The sequence below is a fragment of the Pinus tabuliformis genome, chromosome Q, assembly GCF_031772625.1.
Source record: "Pinus tabuliformis cultivar Carrire ecotype Pingquan chromosome Q, CPIR1, whole genome shotgun sequence".
NCBI classification, from domain to species: domain Eukaryota; kingdom Viridiplantae; phylum Streptophyta; class Pinopsida; order Pinales; family Pinaceae; genus Pinus; species Pinus tabuliformis.
The window spans coordinates 185,458,702-185,475,828 of record NC_142296.1 but is presented as its reverse complement, the minus strand read 5'-3'; positions in this window follow the sequence as shown (position 1 = coordinate 185,475,828).

Here is a 17,127-nt window from a genome sequence, read left to right as displayed (position 1 = left end):
TAGAAAGTCTGCAGCTTCCTGTAGAAGACTAAGCTGAGATGAAATCGTGCCCATACCTTGGAGAAGATGAGCGTTTTCGGAAGGGGTGCTGGTGAGGTCACCTGGTAGCATGATAAGGACCCTTGACTTTGAGTTGAGAGACCTCCTCTCCTTCATAGAATACCTGCAACCTGCATGCATTGCCACATTGTGAACTTGCTGTCACTGTTTTTTGTTTATTGTTTTTTTTTTTTGAAAGATAGCAGGGGTGCCTCAATGAGGTTTTCACCCTTGCCATCTGCCTTAAGCGCCTCAGAGAGGTTTTCACTCAAGGATCTTTTTCAAATCTCTTTATTTTTTTTTATTTTTTTTTTGAAAGACAGCAGGGGCGCCTCAATGAGGTTTTCACCCCTACCATCTGCCTTGGGAGCCTCAGAAAGGTTTTCACCCAAGGATATTTATTTATTTATTTTTTATTTTTATTTTTTTTTAAGATCTTTCAAGGTATGCCCAAAACAGAGGCAGAACCCTTCTCTATGACCAACACTGATTTCTCCACAGTTTTGATGAACTCTTGTCTTGAGAGAGGTTTCCTGTAGATCTTCAGTCGATGCCCATTGACAAGCATGGGGATGGCCTCCTCATCAATGGTCTGAATAAGAACAGATCCATTGTCATGAAATTTTTCCACTGCATATGGTCCCAGCCATCTGGTTCTCAGCTTCCCCTTGAAATCTTTATGCCTGGAATCATACAACAGTGCCCAATCTCCTGGCTGAAATTGCTTGTCATTGAGGTGTTGGTCATGCCACACCTTTCTCTGAAGTTGAACCACTTCTGAGTGAATGAGGGCCTGCATTCGGTGCTCGTCCAATCCATTCAGCTGCAATAACCTTTCTTGTTGGGCATGGCTGAGATCTAGGTCCAGCTGAGCTGCCATCCTCAAAGTGTTGTATTCAAATTCAGTTGACAGCAAAGCTCTCTTCCCATAGACCAGCTCATAAGGTGTGAAGCCGGTTGTGGTCTTCCAAGTGGTGTTGTAAGCCCATGTGGCCTCAACTAGGCGATCTGCCCAATCTTTCCTGCCGTTGCTCACCACCTTAGTCAAGATCCCTTCCAATGCTCTATTGGTGAATTCCACCTGCCCATTTTCTTGAGGATGATAGGGGGTGGAAGTCCTATGCTTGATTTTGTGATGAGCTAGTAGGTCTTCAATTAAGTTGGAGGTGAACTGGCTTCCTTGATCAGTGACTAGCTCTCTTGGGTAGCCAAATTTGTAGAAGATGTTTTCTCTTAAGAACTCAGCCACCTTTTATTTTGTCGCTGCTTTGATTGCCTTAGTTTCTACCCACTTTGTCAGGTAGTCGGTGCACACAACAATGTAAGACCTTTGCCTCGAAGGAGGGTTGATTGGACCCACAAAATCCATACCCCACTTCTCAAATGGTCAAGAGTCACTTGAGGTTGGAGAGGCATCTCATCCCTTTGAGTCGGTTTCCCCATTCTTTGGCATCGGTCACATTGGCTGATATACCTTCTGACATCTTGATGAAGTGTGGGCCAATAGTAGCCTGCCTGCAGGATTTTGAAGGCAGTCCTCTTTGCTGCAAAATGTCCTCCACAAGGCCCATCATGACAGGTGAGGAGGATATCAAAGACTCCTCCTCCCTTACACAATGCCTTAAGATCTGATCAGGGCCAAGCTTGAACAGGTTGCCCCCGATCCAAGTGAATGAGGCACTTTTTCTGATGATTTTGCTCTTCTCTCTTGAGGATAGGTGCGGAGGGAACTGTGCTGAAACAAGGTAGTTTTCTATATCAGCAAACCATGGAGAGAGTACTGAAATAGCAAACAGATGTTCATCGGGCATCTGGTCAACCACTGTTCCATCCTCATCTGCAGATAAATCCAATCTAGATAAAAAGTCAGCAACAACGTTTTCTTTACCTGGTTTTTCAACGATAGTAAAATCAAACTGCTGCAACAAAAGTAACCATCTAATAGTACGAGCATTCACATCTAGTTTATTCATTAAATATCTAATTGCAGCATGATCATTATGTACAAATGTTTGATAGCCAGTGATATAGTGTCAGAACTTGTTCAGTGCATGGACCACGGCTAAGAATTCTTTCTCAGTTACGGTGTAATTCAGTTCCGCTTTGGATAAGTTTTTGCTAACAAAGTAAATGGCATACGGAAGTTTTTGTTCAAGTTGTCCTGGGGCTGCCCCTATGGCTTTGTTTGAGGCATCAGTGTGGATGTGGAAAGGTAGGGCCCAGTTTGGACCTCTCAAGATTGGGGCAGACACCAACTTGTCCTTTAATTCATTTAGAGCCCTCTGACAATCGTCAGTCCATTTAAACTCCACATCTTTTGCCAAGAGGCCAAACAATGGTGAGGCTAGCTTGCTGAAGTCTTTAATGAATCTCCTGTAATACCCTGCTAATCCTAAGAAACTCCGAACATCCCTTACCTTTTGAGGAGGTGGAACCTTCTTGATGAGAGCAATTTTGTTAGGATCCACCTGTAACCCTTGGCAAGAAATGGTATGGCATAAAACGGTCCCTTCGGTCATCAAGAATTCACATTTTTCAGGACTAAGGGACAGGTTCATCTCAATGCATTTGGTTAGGACTTTTCCCATATTGGACAATGCTTCCTGGAAGTTGGACCCATAAGGAGTGAAGTCATCCATATATATTTCCACCGCATCATGGACCAGCTCATAAAATATGCTCAAGACGGCTCTCTGGAAGGTAGCAGGAGCATTGCACAGACCAAAGGGAAGAACTCGGTAGGCCAAGGTACCCCAAGGACAAGTGAAGGTGGTCTTATCTTGGTCTTCTGGGCTGATTTGGATTTGGTTGTACCCGCTAAACCCATCTAGGAAAGAGAAAAACTTCTTTCCTGCCAGTCCATCCAACACTTGATCTATGAAAGGTAGAGGAAAATGGTCTTTCTTGGTAGCTTTGTTCAGTTCTCGATAGTCCACACAGATTCTCCACTTCCCATTTTTCTTGGGCACCAACACCAGAGGGGACACCCATTCGCTATCTGAGATGGGGTAAATGAAACCGGCATCCAATAGTTTTTGCAATTCTTCCTTGATGATGTCCTTAAGGGCTGGATTCATTCTCCTCTGGGGTTGCCTAACCGGTTTATAATCCTCTTTGATGTAGATGTGATGGGTACAGATTGAAGGATGGACTCCTTTCATCTCCTTATAGCTCCAAGCAAAAGAATCTAGATGACTGGCCAACAGACTACACAGCTCCTTTTCCTGGGAAGGAGATAGGGAGGAGCTGATCTTTAACACTCTCTCAAGGCCGAACTCCACATTTTTGACTCTGGGAGTGACAGGGTTGGTCGCACAAAGGTCCACTAAGGTGCTGGCTTGGGCATCCTCCACCAATTCCTCTAAGGACAGTGCACTGGGAGGTGGATTCTGGATCAAGGTCTCAATCAAATAATCCTCGGTTGGGGGGTATCCCCTAGTGGTGTCTAGGGTGCACAAAGGTGCTGAGTACACCTCATCCTCTTCTCCTTCCTCCAGCCAAAGTGGTAAGTCATGCTCTAATGAGGGTTGGGCAGGAGGGTATAGGACTAGCTTCTTGGACATAGGACCATTTTTTATGGTCATGTTTCCTGCACGGCAACTTATGTAAGCATCTGCAGTGGCTAACCAAGGCCTTCCCAAAATAAGAGGATATCCAGTGAGCTTTGCCTTTGGTTGCAGCACCAAGAAATCTGCAGGGTATTCCCAAGAGTCAACAGAGACCAAGACATCCTCCAAAATCCCTTCGAGAGTCGCGGTGGAGTGATCTGCTAGTTGTAGGACTGTCGAGGTCTTCCTCAAGGAACCCTGAAGGTTGAGTTTGAGCATGGTATCTCTGGTCATCACATTAATGGCAGCCCCCAGATCAATCAAGGTGTGAGGTATGATGGTGCCATTGATGTGGACATCTACTACAGGACTCCCAGGATCTAGATACTTTGGGCTGATGACTTGTCCCAACATAAGGTCAGACAATTTTCCTATGACATTGATGGTTGAAGCATCCCTCTTTCGCCTGCCTGGGTGTCTGAAACATTTTTCCTTAACCATTTTGTTGTATATTGGTACATCTTTGATGGCTTGGAGAAGTGGTATTTTCACACACAACTGTTTGAGCTCTCCCAAAAGCTCATCCTCCTCTGGGTTGGGTTGTGTGGTGGCTGTTAGTCTCTCAGGAAAGGGTGGAATAGCCTTTGGTTCACTTTCCTGTTTATCTTCCTCGTCCTCTGGGGGAGGAGGTTGGCAATCCGGAAGAGTCTTTCCAGATCGCAGATTGATCTGTTGGATCTCCACAACATAGGTAGGGCATGATGTTGCCCACGTATATACCTGCTGGGCCTATCTGTTGTTGGGGTTAGGGTTCGGTTGAGCAGGCATTTGAGGTTGCCTTGGAGGAGCATGAGGTAATGGTTGCGGTTGAGCTGGTGGTGGAGGCAAAATGGCGAGAGGAGTGTTGTACTGGGGCCTCCACCCCGATTGAGGTGTATTCCACTGAGGCTGTGGCTGGGCATGTGAGTGATACGAATGAGTAGTGGGTTGAGTATGGTACTGAGGTGGGTAAGACCATGGAGGAGGCATAGACCAGGAAGGATGAGCAGGGGGACCCCAGGAAGGCATAGGAGTAGATTGGTTGGGGCTGTAATAAGCTTGGGCTGCCCCTTGCATCCCCTGCTGGTAAGGTCTAGGTCCTTGTGGCCTCCTTTGGTTGAGGAAATAGAGAGGTTCGGTGGGGGCTTCTGTCCCTTGATACATGGTTTTAAGCCCAGGTAAGGTTGGACATTGGTTTGTGGGGTGGTCCTCCTCACAAACAAAACATACTTCAACCGAATGTAACGGGCATTCGTTCTTAGGGTGTTTCCTTGTACACCTAGGGTAGAAGATAGCCAAGGCCCTCTCAGCTTCTTCCTTCTTCTGCTGGATCCTGAATGTATCAAGTTGCATGGCAATGGTCTGTCTCACCTCACTCTTGAGATCCTCTAATTGATTTGCAAACTCATGTTTGGAGAAAGGAATACCAGCTAAGAGGAGGTTTCCTCTACCTCGTTTCTGGGCTGCCCTAGAATGATTTCTAAACATAGTATTTATGTCCTCATAAGACAGTTGGTAAATATCTCCTCCAGCTAACATGTGAAGGGTATCTAAGAGGTCTTCAGGGACTCCTCGGAGCAGGACCAACTTGAGGGATTCAGGGTCAAGTGTGCACTTGGCCCTTTTATAGCTAAGTTGGAACCTTTCCTCGTAATCCTCTAAGGACTCATCATTTCCCATGGTCATCCGAAAGATTTCTCCCTTGGTTTCCTTGGACCTACAGTAGTCCCGGTACTTGGTATTGAAAGCTTGCTGCATCTGAGCCCAAGTGGTGATATTGTTCCCAGGTAAGCCCATGAACCAGCGTAATGCCGCATCCTTAAGAGTTGAGGGGAAGAGTTTCAGCTTCTGCTCATCTTCAGTATAGTCATAGGTTCGACAAAGGACAACAAACTCAAACAGGAAGGTATCAGGATCTTCAGTAGTCAGTCCATGGAAGTGAGGTAAAGCAGAAGGGCTTATGTTCTTCATTTTCATGTCTCCATTCGTCTCTCGGATGGGGAAGGCACCTTCTATTCTCTCATCTTCTCCCCTATTGTCAGCCATAGCTTCAGATGGAATGGTCTCTAACTCTTCTTCTGCTATAGGATCTTCATATATCTCAGGAGGTTCACCTATAGGTTCTTATGGATCACTGTCACCAAAGAAGAGAGAAGGGTGACTCAGTGATGTAGTGGGGGTGTTGGGTAAGAATTTTCCTATTTTATCTCGATTCCTACGAGGCATGAAATGGAAAGACTTATGATTGCTTTTGTTTTTTTTTTCTCTGGTACCTGCAAAAACTGAAACAGATTGATCTACAACTAACTATCTTGCAGAACTGAAATGAAAGAAGGAATGAACTAATCTACTTTGCTCAAATGAAATTGCAGGAATGGAAATGCTAGTCTACGCTTGCAGAATTGAAATGCTAATCTACACTTGCAAAAATGAAATTGCGGAATTGAAATGTTAGTCTATGAAAGCAGGAAATGTCTATGCTACTTTTGCAGAATGGAAGTGAAATAAACTACTTGGCAGAAGGCGAGAGTAGGAAAATAGAAGAAAAGCAACAATTACTAATACTCTGACGCTTCCCCGGCAACGGCGCCAAAAAGGATGGTGAGCCCCAGTATTGTAGCAATAATGCTACAACTCCTGGAACTTCCTTCTCTATCTTTATCAACCCGGTAGTTCGTAACAAACTTGGAAGTGACGGTGCTGTATGCACAAGTACTAGCTCTTGTCACAGCTGTCACTTGGTCGGCTGGCACAAGTCCGCTAGGGCTCAAGCCAACTTCTATGAGCTCTCAGAAGAAGATTTTTAACTGATGAACGAAAGCTACCTCAAATGAAATTAACCTACTTTGCAAAAATGAACTGAAAGCCAACAAGAAATGCAAACCCTAGCAAACCCTAATTCTACCAGCTAGTCCTACTAATGCAACGGTGAGAATGCAAACTACTGAAAGTGATTCCATTACTTCTAGGAAGGTGAGATGCATGTGTCTAGACTACTTTGATCTAAAGAAAACATATTTTTGTATTTTTGTTCAAGTTGTTGGAATTATTATGTGTGTGCTTCTAACTGGGTCTTGACTGTGCAGGGATAGATCAAGGAGGGAAATGCTTGGAAAAGGCCAGGAAGGCTCAGAGAGGGTCTGAGGAATCCCTAACATCCTTTCAGAGAAGCTCACCAAGTCTGGATGCCAAGAAATCGTGGTTATGAGCTTCTACAGGAAGTCTGCAGGGGTTCTACAGGATGTTCAGGATTTCTACAGGAAGTTCAATAATTCCTACAGGATGTTCTGCAATCGGGTTTTTGGGTGATGGATGAGTGGAAGAGGCTATATGGATGAACAGGGAGGTAGGAGGGGAGCTTGTGATGGCTTATGGACAGAGAGATGAGATGAAGAGGGGGTGTGCGAAGCTGGTTGGTCTAGAGGAGGTTAGAGGAAATGGAAGGCCGAAAAGGTAGAGTCGCGTGGGTGATAGAAGAGTTAGGAGGCAAGTGGTCTAACTGAGAGATGAGTGGATGGCCTAGGCACGGCTTAGAAGGATAAGGGAGTGAGAGATTAGGACTGCATAGTGTAAATGAAACAAATCATCCATGTCTTGCACATAACCGAAATTTCATCAACCTATTCTAACTGTTTTTATAAAACCACATAACAGCAACATGATTTTGTAAGGAAACTCTTGCATGGTACTGAAGCAAAGATTCATTACACAAGATCTGAACGCATGGATGCTGCTACAACCGAGAACATTGCATCAAAGCTTGCATGAACATGTAAAACAATGTTTTTGGTGGGTGACACGGTCTGCAATTCCTGTCTCTAAACAGAGGTGGAAGTGAGTGTGTAGTCAACCCTTTTTGGAACTCTTGTTAACTCCAATCTCCTCACCCTAATCTAAACTACTGAAAGCAAATTTGTTCATAAAACTAACCTACTTAACCACACCAAGAAATTCAACTCAGCAAACTGTGTTTCCAAATGCATGTAAAGGAAAAGAAATACAATGCTGAAAGAAAGGTAACAATACAAAGGAAGGAGGCCTATTGCTCTCAGGTTGGGCCCAACCGCGAGAGCTATGGCTCCTCTAAGAACTCAAAGCTGAACTCAAATCTACCTGCCTTTCATTAAAAGATAATAGTCATAAGTCAAATAACATGCCAAAAATGGCTTACAAAGAGCAAAACAGAGCTATCAGCTCGTAGTTCAGAATATGCAACAAGGTTTCAAAAGTTCCCATCGAAGGCTACAGCCTCATCATTTATACATTACGAGGGCCAAGCTGGCCTCCTGAATTAGTGGGGTTTGGCTGACCAAACTAAGAGTAATCTGCTGCTTCCTCAAAATCCATTTGGCTACCTTCTAGCTCAGTGGTGGTGGCTGTTGGAGCTCGGAGTTGGGGGTGAAGATCACGAGGAAGGCCATTCAATGCTGTGGACAACCTTCCTACAAAATCTTGATCCCATCTTGGCTGTCTCCTAGCCCTCATCTACGTGGTTTTGCTCCATTAAATGTCAAAAAAACCTGAAATAAACATGTGTTAGCCACCTAGGAATAGTGACTGCCCTCATTCATACAAATGACATAAATATATTAAAAGATGATGCATAAGTTATGAAAAATTAAGGGTTGAGCAAGGGTAGTTAGGCCAAATGAGCCCAAAATGTTACCAAATTTGGGGCTCATCACCCCTCTTGGGCAAACCAGTGAGAAAGTAAATATCTGAGGGCTCTATCTCGAGCTGGTGCCCTCCAATGTAAAAGCACTGATCCTAAACGTTCCACCTTTCAACCAGCCACTCTAGAAAGAGCACATGGGCCCTCATGCCAGGTATGGCCCAGTATTTGTAAAGGTCGCATGCCTTCAAAGCATCAATGGAAGATTGGTGATTAATGGCGGCCAAATCAACATCTTCGTGTTCTCTCTCGCGCCAATCAAGCATGGTGGGTAATCTACACAATATAAAACATCTGTTAGAGTCCATAAACTTAAAATTTTTTTGTTCATTTTGGAGAAATGGGGGTTTGAAAATCCTCTCCGCGGTGTACGCAGCCCGCCTTTAGAGACAGAGCGTGTGTACGTAGGTTCTCTTAAGGCATGCTGCGTACGCCCGGCATTTTCCCAACTGAGAAAATGTCGGGGTACGCAGGTCACCAGTGGAGCACCTGTGTACCCCGAAAAGCGGACCTTGAAACCCCAAGGCCTCCAAAAAATGAAACTAAAGCTTAAAAACAAATTCTAAACGGATGGAAATGCAAGGGAGGATGTTGTAGAATACTTGATGAAACGACGTTTGGTTTCGACAGTCGGATTCTCCGCAATGTCCACGGGAAGTTTCTTGCCAAAAGCCCTTTTTCTCTCATCAACAGTAAAATGGTAAAAATGAAATGGTAAAAACCCTTTTTATAGGCTTTTTGGGTAAATAAATGCTAAATTTTTTTATTTTTCACCATGAAAAGGTATTTTTCAAAGTATTTTTATCTATCTTAAACAGGTACGAGTAATGTGTTGGTTTTTGTGCAGGATAAAAGGATTTTCAGGGAAAATTGTCATTTTTTCACAAACAAAAACATCAGAGTCATCTTTTAAACCCTTTTCTGACTCCTAAAACATGAAAAGATTTCCGAGCGTTTCTTTTACACTCGTTAAAATGGAATTAAAAGATAGTCCCCTTATAGCCCTTTTCTGACCGTAAAAACAGGAAAAGATTGCCGGATTTTTGTCGTTTCAAATTCGATACTGGAAATAAAACGACGTGTCCTTGATCACTTTTTACTTTTCAGGTCAAAGACACTAATCATGAAAGTACTCCTTCGTCACAAGATCAAGCGGTTCTCTCAAGTATTATTTTATACTTTTTCGGGCTTGGGAGACACAAATTTATGAAAAAGTTCAACCCTGGAGTCTTCTTAAGTTTTTTCAGACTCTCTAAAATTGAAAAACGCCAAGTTTCTCCTATACTGGACTCATTAAAATTTCACAGTAAAGGACCTGTTTGATTACAAACAGGAACGGACCACTCCTTCTTAGGGTTCGAATCAAAACTAAGTTGGACTCATCCAAAGGATGAGCTTATAATCAAGCATATGTTATCCTCCTCAAGCTTGTAAAAAATAAAGAGGTACTTGCCAGAAATGGTGGGGGAAAAGAGAGAAAAATGAGCCTATTTGTTATCCTTTGTCTCAGAAGAAGCCTTATCACCACTCTTGAACACGACACTTTTCATTCACCTGGGTTGGGAAATCCTTTGCCTAACAGTTGATCAAACCACATTGAAAATCTTCAACCGGTTCCGGGTATTAACTTTGGGTCAATTGTCACCAAGCCATCTGTCGTGTCGTTATGTGTTCAAGAGGTCACTGCAAATAAACCATTCATCTGCAAAATACCCGTCATCCATCTCGACCATCCCTGAGTCAGTCCTTACAGCTACATTTCTTCAACTTGATCTATGATTTCATGTTGTGGGCTTGCCTGCAATGGGTCGCTTTCTATCGACATCAGCACATTATCTAGAAAGATGACCTAGAAATTGTCAGTACCTTGAAATCTGCATGCATCAATGGCAGGTTTCTCGGCTTTGACGACGGTTTACATCATTCAATTTCGATCGAAGGACTCCGTGAAATGTTCAACATCAACTCATTCATTCACATCTCATGGATTGTACTGGGTACTTTGAGAACCATGTACATCACTGGTGGTCTCTCTCACACTTGTTAATAGTTTACATCATCGACTGGTAATCAAGTGGTTTCTACCATGTTCGACATCAACTCATTTATTCACATGGATAGAATCGTACCTTTTCGGGAAATAGAAATGAAGACCCTGGATCTAGTTTCCATCATCCAGGCTGCGAGGAGTTTTGTATTCATTATACAGTAGACTAATCATAAACAGATGGCTGCGTCCATAATGTGTCTACAAGAGTCTATGATTATGATGTATTGTGAAATCATTCCTATATCAGAGCAGTAGTTAGTTTGTTAGTTAAAGTTTTCAATCTGAGTATGGGAATGCCTACCTCAGCGATGATATGATCTTATATATGTATTTTGTGTTGAATATTTGCAGGTTCCGACTGGGCTCTCCACAAGATAATCCTTGAAATGATAAAGTACTTCACCCTTCCTAGATGATATGAAACCCTAATCTACTACAGGCTTCGCACTTTAGGGGGCAATCTGTTACACTAAAATTTGTCACCATGACCATTTGTAGTTAGTATGGCTCCATCAACTGTCGTACTATCCTCCTTGGCAAGTCTTATACCTCTGCTCTTCATGTCAAACTCCAAGAAAGAGAGAAAGTCCTTAAAAAGTCAAATAACTTTGGGTACGCAGTTTCTCTTAGCCTTACCTGCGTGTACGCACCTGAAGTTCACATTCCATGCGTACTTGTACGCTCTGTCTATAAAGGGGTGGGTGCGTACCCCTGTAAAGGTCAAAAGGTGCGAGTTTTACTTCAAAAAAGTTACTTGTGGTCGATTCTAGAGCATTCTAGAAGTTTGTTTGACGTGTTTTGAGCGCCTCCAGATGGTTCATGTATCCCTATGAAATAGGAACTTATCCCATGAAGAGGGGAGCTATCCCATTGAAAGAAGGGCTTATCCCATTCATGGTGGACCTGATTAACTTCCTCCAAAGCACTATAAATACAGGCATTGGGCCAGAGGGAGAGGAGGTTGAAAGTTGAACATTCCTAAGGGTAGATGTTGCTGGAATTAGGACTCCCTTATAGAGCTTGAGAGGAGAGATTCCCATCCTTTCTTAGCTTCATTTGGAAGTGGGTGAGCTGATCAAAGTAAAGGCGAACTCTTGCTGGACCCTAGGAGGGACCTGCACAACACCAAGGCTCAGGTTGTAATCGTTTCTTTTTTTTCCACTTAATACAATTAAGCTCATTTTTCTCAACAAATTGTTATACATGATTTGTTTCATATACTCCTTGGTCTGTATGATGAATATGTTTTATTTTATGAGTTATTCAGGTGCTATGTAATCTTTTGTTTGTTAGTGAATGCAGGTTTCGAAGAGAAGGAGGAGCTCATCCGGATCGGCGAGGCTGGACTACTACAAAGTGTTGGACTAAAGAGTTGTTATAAACACCTGATTACTTGTATTCTAAATGCATATTTAGAGAAAGGTAGTGTTTAATTGTCTTGTTTGTCACTAGAAAGCCTTAGCTTCTAGGGAGGTCGGTTTTGTCCGCAAAATTGACTCTTTCCACATGACAGTCCATAAGGATGGGACAAAAATAACAAAAATTACAATACATTCTCAATAAGCTAAGTACTAAAATAACCGAAATAGTTCAACTATCTAAGCACATATGCAAGCAAACATGAAATACAAACATCTATTGAATAGTCTTACAAAAATTCATAGTCCATGCATGAAGAACATGTTGGTCTGAAGGCTTCTATTATTGAGTAAAAGCTCCAAGACACATGTTTACAATGTATATCACTAGCCCCAATAGTGGAGCATTGGAGCCACTCCTTGCTCCTCAAAGAATTAGTTGATCTCTATAATGCCTTGCTGGAAGAGACAATGTGGAAAATTACTTTGCTCATACAATGATGGAGTATATATAACCAAGGGTGACCCTTTGACTACACTCATGACTATTTGACTTCCTATGAATTTTCAACTTACATGACTCTTTACATTCCATGTGTTTATTTGGATTTCCACTTTACAATACATTTTGAATACAATATACGCGATCCACAATAGTGATTTGGCATATGACCACTCATGACATGACATGACACTGCTGCTAAGTGATGGATGTCTTCTTGAAAGTTCTATTGATGAGCACTAGTATTGTAGCAAGGATGCTGCAACTCCTGGGGCTACTAACTTTACTTCATCAACCCGAGGTTCGTACAAACTTAGAGGTGATAGTGTTGTATACACAAATAGATGTAATTGGTCTACTCTTTGTCACTACTGAGTTGGGGCAATAGACCACTAGGGTTTCTTAAACAAGCTCTCTATTGACTAGAAGAAGTCTGATTACCAACATGGAGAACGGAAATTTACCCTAATTGGAAGAAAATAAATGTTGTCTATTGAATGAAGGAAAGACTAAAAGAAATTCTTGCAAAACAACATGAAATCCCCTATCTACTTGCTAACATACTTTGCTTACAAAAGAACCATACTTTAACACATGTGAGGTTTTAACTAATCTAAGCATGAAATCTAATCTAGAGAGTATTAACTGTTGTGTGCAAGAATAAATATAAAAGAAATTTTTTCTCTTTTATCTTTTTCCTTGAAAAATGTAGATTCTAATCTTGCTTGGTTCTTTGGCAGGGGAGACAAGTGTGGAGGAAAAGGAGTACAATATTCAGATGGCTTGAGGGAAAGTAGGGGCCTAATTCTGGATTTTAGGGACAATTTTTCTCAATTCAGGCTCAAGACAACAAACTATAGGTTTTCCCATGGGATGTCTATAGGAAGTACTAGTTCACCTACAGGATCTCCTGTTTTACTACAGCAACATGTCGAAATCTTAGGGAATGGTCTAGAAGGTGGGATGGAGGTTGGAAAAGGTGAATAAGGAGGCAATCAGGTATGGGAGTGGTAGGCACTTACTTAGAACTCAAGCCAAAGCTTTGATATGGTTGGATTTTCTCAATGGAGATGGAAAGTTTTCTTCATAAGACAAGAATTCGAATTGAGACCTTAGTGAGTTTTGGAAATCATGAGTGGAGACAGGTGTGGAGGAAAAGGAGTACAATGGTTCAGATGGCTTGGAGGGAAAGTAGGGGCCTAATCCTGGATTTTAGGGATAAGTTTTCTCAATTTGGGCTCAAAACAGGCTACTATAGGTTTTCCTACAAGATGTCTATAGGAAGTACTAGTTCACCTATAGGATCCCCTATTTTACTACAGGAACATGCGGAAATCTTAGGGAATGGTCTAAAAGGTGGGATGGAGCTTGGAAAAGCTGAATAAGGAGGGAATTAGGTATGGGAGTGGTAGGAACTTACTTAGAACTCAAGCCAAAGCTTTGAGATGGTTGGATTTTCTCAATGGAGATGGAAAGTTTTCCTCATAAGACAAGAATTCTAATTGAGACCTTAGTGACTTTTGGAAATCATGAGTGGATATGGCTTTGATGAGGCTGATGAGATGAGGTCTCCCTGCAATTTAGAAACTCCTGCAACAACACACATCCTTCTTGGAATTTATACATAAATTCATCAAAAACAAGAAAGGTTTATTCAAATAGTAGAAAACATAGTTATCACCATTTACTTGCTAAGTTCATGCATGGAAGTTCTTGAAACCAATATGAAAGTGAGATGAAATCAGTTCAAAACCTAAGAGATTAGAAAATACCAGTTGAAACTTACCCTATGAAATTGAAAGGCAATGACCTAATTACCAAGAAAACGTTATATTACACAAAAATCAAGAATTCTATCTTTTTGGGTTGTATGAGAAGAGTTCGTCAAACCATGATCCCTGAAAGGGAGAAATGAGGTGAAACCACTTGCTATTAAACTTTTTGGAATATCTTCTTATCACTATAATGCTACTATTAGAACTATTCACAAATGGAAGCAAAATAATTAAATCTACTAATACTTGCAAATTAACAACACCAAAATCACTTTATCAACTAACTATGAGTATAACCTAAGCATACATATACAATAAGAGGAACCTTTGCTGCTAGGGTTGGGCCCTAACCCAAGAGCTTCAGCCCTCCGAGTCAACTTAGTGCTGGATCAAGGGAAGGCTACTCATTTTCATTAAAGAAATTATAAATACGTAAGAGTGATTGGTTACAATGCTTCAACTCGAAAACTGCTTAGCTATCTTGAACAAAAAATATGAATCCTAATGAGGCTCTAGGCCTCTTGATTTATACAACTACAGTTACCAACAACTTCCTTAAATTTAGTGAGGGTTGGCTCCAATATCAAGATCAACTGGTCTTCAACTTGCACTGGCTTGGCTGGCAATGAACTTCATGACTCGGCTTCTTGCAACTCCGAGCTGATGAGATTTGATTGAGGAATCTTCGAGTGAGTGAGGAGTTAAGGAGGGAGATATTATCTCCTAGAATCCCTATTTCTTGTCTCCATTCAAGTTCCTACACTTTAATTAGCCAAAATTTGCTCCAAAACCTACAATCAATGCACATTAGACCACTAGACATGACATCTCATCTTTACTCTCCTCATTAAGAAAAACATAATTAAAACATGTAAAGAATGATGAGAAAAGTTGATTTTAGTAAGTTGGAGGTGCATTAAGGTCCATATAATTTACCCATTGATGAGCCTCATCATATTTCTCTTCACCTCCACATGGCTTGGCAATGCAAAATCTTAAATGATCTTTAGTATTTGATTGTGGTCACAAACTAATTGTGTCCATTTTCTTTCTCTTGATTCATCAACTTGTGAGTTCAGATACAACAGAGTATTTAGGCATTCTTACCTCCATCTTCTCCTTCTCCATCATCTTACCATGACATGATACTGTACCTATTCCTACAATTCACTCATGACGAGATGAAATCAATCTGAAAACTCCATAGTCTAATATGATGCATTCTAATCCACCAATTGAGCTAGAACAAGTGACATGTTGGGAAGAGTGACTCAGTGACTACATAGAGCATAGTTCTAGTAGTTATTGGAAGAAGCTTTAGCTCTAAGACTGGGCGGTGTGCAACTCGGGGAGACCTGAAGGACAAGACTGGGTAGATTCTAGAGCCAGGGGGTCACGCTGAGGGAATTGACAATAGAAGAGACAACTACATAGTTGTAGGTGTCAAGGGAGGATGGGATTCTCCAAAAATTCACATTTCAAGCACTCAGTGGATGAGCTTCAGGCTTCAAGATGCAATGTGTGTAGTTCAAACCATGCTGGAGGAAAGAACTGTGCAATTCCGGGGGTCAAGGTTGGGTCTTGGGCATAAGAACTATGCAATGTAGCAGCCCTAGGATACAAGGACTATACATTACGTATTATCAAGTAGAAAGATCACATATTAGAGGGTTTATACTTTGCAATTTGCAGTTCAGCTGGGGCCTAGTGAAGCTAAGTTGCTTAGCTGGGAAGGTTTTCCAAAAATGGCTAATTGTGGGATGGGCGATGAACTGTGATGAACCTTAAATGTGATCACAAACTTAGTATAATTTGACTACATGAAAAAATAGATCATCTAAATACATGAACAAAAAATTTCCCTTTGTGTGACTACCTCATGACAAGATACGACAAGTGTGACACTTAAGATAGACTTTGGGATGGTCGTGATGACACTTGTGTGACAATGTTCGAGACTTTGTGTATAGGTGTCACAAATGCTTACATGGTCATAAAAACTCATATACACAAAGACAGACCTTTGAAATGATTAGAATATGCTTGCAAACATTACACGACAACCAAACATGCCAAAAGACGTCAGTTAACCCAACATGCAAAAGGGAATAATACACTCTAAGAAATCTCATGAGATAAGCTTCAATGTTCGTGACAAAAATATAAAAGACAAAGGAAGGCTCTAAAATTGAGTGTAAGCCAAAATTTTGGAGGGTGTTGCAACAGTTACAACACTTGGCAACACACTGGTTGAACTCCACCTTCTTTGTATTGGTTAACTTCTTTTATGAAAGGCATTGGTTGTTCAAGGAGTATTTATTCATCGTGCATATTACTTTGGCCTTCCCACTTACCCCATGAATAAACATGGTCCCCCTCTATACCTTCTCATGTGAGCACAATATAAGATTCAACATAATAACAATGTTTCGAGTTGGGAAGGGTAGTGTAGCTCGTGAGCTCAATATTTTTAGAGTATAATTTTTCATCTCTGTGTAGAAATTTTGAATAATATGAAACTTATTCACAGAGATTATCTCGATTATACACTATTGCAAAATACATTCACAATACATAATATTCTCTACGTTGATCATCAATTTAGCAGCATTAAAAACAATGAAACATCAATCGCATGCGCACATTAACACAGTATGTAACCCGAGAAAAGCTTACAGCTGAAAACTCTACACTATCTGTATATTAATAATGATTGAGAACATGTAACAATACATAGTACAATACTCCTCACAAGTATCCAGCACTATCTCCACCTATTACACACAAGCTAGCTCAGATCTGATGCCTCAAATCTCCTCCACTGTTTGCCTGCCTCCACTGCGCAATCCTACATGAGAATGAATGATGAATCGCTAATCCAAACTCCTATTTGCCTTGGCTGATCCAAAATGACGTGAGCACAAGCTATAATTTCCTTGGTATTGGCCCACACTGCGCAATCCTCATTGGCATTACTCAATCCATGCATGTGCAAAATCTCATGCACAACTGATAGTCACAACTCACCCTTTCACTTACCTCTAACACCTGTCTCCGTTGAACTGTCCATGCACTGAGTTAACTGATGTATTCTTTAGTTGCTTTATGAGTTAATAATTAGTGAATTAATTAATATTTAATTCA